The sequence below is a fragment of the Pinus tabuliformis genome, chromosome Q, assembly GCF_031772625.1.
Source record: "Pinus tabuliformis cultivar Carrire ecotype Pingquan chromosome Q, CPIR1, whole genome shotgun sequence".
Lineage (NCBI taxonomy): Eukaryota > Viridiplantae > Streptophyta > Pinopsida > Pinales > Pinaceae > Pinus > Pinus tabuliformis.
Window position 1 is genome coordinate 1,382,750,995 of NC_142296.1, and position 4,375 is coordinate 1,382,755,369.

Here is a 4,375-nt window from a genome sequence, read left to right on the forward strand (position 1 = left end):
TATGAATTGGGACAGCAGCAGACTGGTTTTGCAATACATCTAGTCAATGGTGATATGGCTAATATTTCGGGCGTTGGAGGCCTCAGGATGGCTGTCGGAGATCACGAGTTCTGTTGATTAAGATCCAATTTGCTGTTTCAAAATCTTCAAGAATGAGATTCAACTGCGTAGACAAAGATTTGCTGCAGAGGGAATCAAAAGTGTATTGGATTTGGTCATAATCCTTAATGGCAGAGGCGCAGTTCATAGGAGAGAGGTGATTTGGGGAAATCATGTGAATCAGGGGATGAATTGGTGCAGGCTAGCTTGATTGCATAAGAGGCTTCCTTTTTCCCGAGAGCTGGCCTGGCTAGCTCTCTTATCTGCTTCTTGGTTGTTGGATCGTAGAAAATGTAAGAAATGGTACTCCAAGTCCTGAGACTGCAGATTTTTACAACAACTGATGATTTGATGAAGAAACAGATTGGATGCTTGTCTGTTGCTATTCATTAAATTGATTATTATAGCTGAGTTGCCAAAAATGAGGGCTTTGTTGATCCCTTGGTTCTGAAGCTGTAAGATACCTTGGTAAAGACCCAGAGCTTCAGCTCGGTTGTTGCTTAGACTTCCCAAACCCCATTCAAAAGAGAACACAAGTGCGCCTAAAGGATCAAGAATGATGCCCCCTGCGCTCGCAGCTCCCGGATTAGATTTAGAAGCTCCGTCAAAGAATAAAGAGTGAGATTTCTTTGAAAGGAGCCATTTACTGAACTTGTCTTTTGTGAGGCGGATTTTCCATTCAGGGTTGTCGGCTTTGCCTCTGAACTTACTGATATTTGTTGTTGAAAGGTTGCTGGTCATGTCTATAAGATTCCAAATAAAATTTCGCTCCTCTGCCCATAGGCTGACGGGATCGATTTTCTTTGTTATCTTAGATGCTATAGTTTCTGAGGCAAGGCTTGAAGCTTTAATGAGAATGTGCCTGATTGTGGTTGTTTTACCTCGGAAGATCATACTATTTTGAGCAATCCATATACACCACAGAAGAGCAAAAGGAATGGCGTTCCAAACTCTTTTAGCTGGATTTTGCTTCGCTGATTGCCAAGGATAATTTCTCCTCCAGTTGTTTGTGAAAAACCACCATATTATTGATAAACAAAGAATTCAAAAAATAATTTTTTTGATAAAGATAATGAAATAAAGAGGAGAAAGTGAATTATTATTTTTAGAAAAAAAAAGTTAGTTAATACAATTATTTGTGTGGTTTGGTTATGTCCATTGATATATTTCCACAAACACGTGGATCACTTCCCTGTGATACACACGATCACACAACTAGAAAACACAAAAGTCCAAATCAAAAAGGAGTTGAATTAACTAGCTCCAGTGTTTTCTGGTTGTCTTTATAGAGAGAAATCTAGAAGACTAACTTTGGTGGAGAGTAGTATAAGATCAAACATAGAAAAAAGGAAACTATAGATAAGTAGATTCAACTGATTCAACATGGAAAAGGGTGGTCATTGTAGGATGACCAGGTGAACTGAGAATGATAAAAAATAGGTAAGGAATGTATACTATTGTTGCAAGCATGACCAAGAAATATATATTATCAATTTTGCTTGAATGATTTTTTTATCCATTTTTTTTTATAATTTTAATCAGAACTTAGTAACTATGTCATAACATACTTATAGAGTTTCTGAAACCGTTCAAATTTTATCATGTAGAACCTTTATCATGTAGGGATTCAATTATATATATAACGCCACAATATATTCCACCAAAAATTAACAACAAATTATTAGTATACCAAGCTTTTGTATACCTATCATTTAGTATAAACATTTCATAGTAATAAATATTTATTTGGTTGTTTCTAAGTCTTTTTTCTTGTTTCATTGGCATGGCCTTGAATTTTTTTGTAGCATTGAAATTAGTCCATCTCTACTTCAATTGAAAAATGAATTATTGATATCCAATCATTCTATACTTACAAATAAGATCATGGAGCAGGACAAAGATAATATGCTCTATGGACATATAAAATAAAGTGCCATGGATTGAGAATAAAAAAATGTTTATATTTGCATTGAGTGTTTTCATTTTAATTTTTATAGCTTCATGTCTTTGTTAGATACACTTCTCATTTTTTGTTTGTTTGTAAAGTGTATATTTTTATGTATATAAATTTTTCTTTAGATGTATTTTTAGTTGAGATTTATTTATAAATTTTCTAACTCTAAGTAATACATATAACCTTTGTTTAACTTTTATTTGAGTAAATAATTTTTATTTATGTTTATTTATATTTTTATGATTGGATTTGATAATATATATAATAAATTAATATTTGTCTTTCTAAACTTAGAGTAATTATTTATATTTTAATACATAATTGTTTTACTAAACACAACCTATTAATGTTTTCAACCTCCTTCTAGGATTCTTTAATAACTCTATAACGCATACACCAACTATATAAAATTGTTGTTACTCTATTTTTTTTTCATTTATTATGTATAGATTAGAGTGCATTCATGCTCATGGTTATCTATTTCTCTACACAAGAGTTTTGATAATAACAATAATATTACCTAAAAAGAAAATGTTACCATTATATGAAATGATTATATTCCTATCACAAGTATTTTTATGATTTGTTAACAACATAACATCATCCACATAAATTAACATAACAAAACATAGCTTTTATATGCATGGTTCTTTTATTCTTTATGGTTCAAATTTCTAACTAATTTATATATAAGTCTATAAGTCAAATAGAGGAGACATTCTTATTTCATTTCTATTGCATTTCTAATTTTATCATTTACTAAAATTCTCAATTGCTTCAATTCCTACTTTCTCAATTATTTTTCAAAGTTATTAGAAAATGTATGATTTTAGAAAAAACAAAGAAGCATTAATAAATGTTTTCTTCATCTCTTTTTCAAAACATGGACAAGTTATGAGACGATTAATGGTTGAACTCTTAGGTGAAAAGAAACTCAAGAAAAATCTGTCACAATTTTCACATTATTAGTCCTTGCCTAGGCAAGAGTCTAACATCATGTTAAGTGCCATGCCAAATTGATCAACACTATGTAATTGTGCATTGTACTAAATAATTTTTAATTTATATGTGACGTCCATTTAGTTGTATATGCAAATCATGTAAATATGATTTGAACAAGTCGTGTTGAAAAATGGAAGCAAGAAAATCTTGATTTAATTTCCCCTCGAATTAAATTAGGAGAAAATCGAAATTCCACATCACAAGACAACTTGAATGAGTTAAGTGAGTTGTTATCAATCTGTTAGCTTAGTTAATTTGATTTCAGGGATTAACTTGAGTTGTGTACAATGATTCCTAAATTTTAGGAGCCTAGGTTGAGTTAAATTGAGTTAAGGTTAGTTAAAGTAGTTCCAACAGTTGGAGGAACTAGTAGGAGGTCTAACAGTGGGGTGCAACTTCAATGTTCAATCAATTAACTATTAAATCAACTAATAATTAACTCATGCATGCATGAAATACCAATTACCCATTTGAGATTGGAGTTCAAGGGACGTGTACTATCAATTGTATAATTATCCAAGATGTACAGGTGGTGCATGCAGTCAGAGAAGGACCTATTGGGATTGTGCATTCTGGATGGGGATTTCCCTAATTAATAAGGAACTAATTCCTTGAGAAACATTACAAGGAAATATGAGTTTGGAAAACAAGAAATTGGTTAAGTATTGACCAAAGCAGGCTTATGAAGAATTGAGATAGATTATACTAGTGCAAATATTATTCACACTTGAACATGCATTCTATTTCTTCTCTATTTTCTGATTAATGCAATACAAATAAGAAGGGGTTTTGAGCAGTTTCTTTCCCCTAGATATATCCTCGTGTATGTGTGTTAAATGATGATGCATGCTTTTGATATAGCTTCTCAATTGTGAATTTCTTTATGTAGATGAGTAAGTAGATTTGAGTCTTATGTTTTACAAAAATACATGAGAAGTACTGAATCTACAATTAAATTCTACATGGTATCAAAGCTAGATTCATAGTAGAGAAGAGAATTTGAAGTTGTCTTTGAAGGAGGTTTGAATTTGAAGATCAATGTTGTAGGCTTTTCTCTAGGATTGAGAAGATGGTTTCCACTGGACTCAGGTTTAAGTATTCTTCGGAGGGAACCATAAATTTTGTGGCATGGAAGATCCACATGGAGATAGTATTGGATGACAATGGGCTACTAGAATACATCAATACAGATGTAGCAAAACCCCTAGCATCTGATGCATGGGATCTCACTCAGTGGAAGAAGGATGTGGCTAAAGCGAGGAGGATCATATTGGTGGAGGCCGAGATCATATTGTCTCAAATCTCCACAGGAAAGAAACT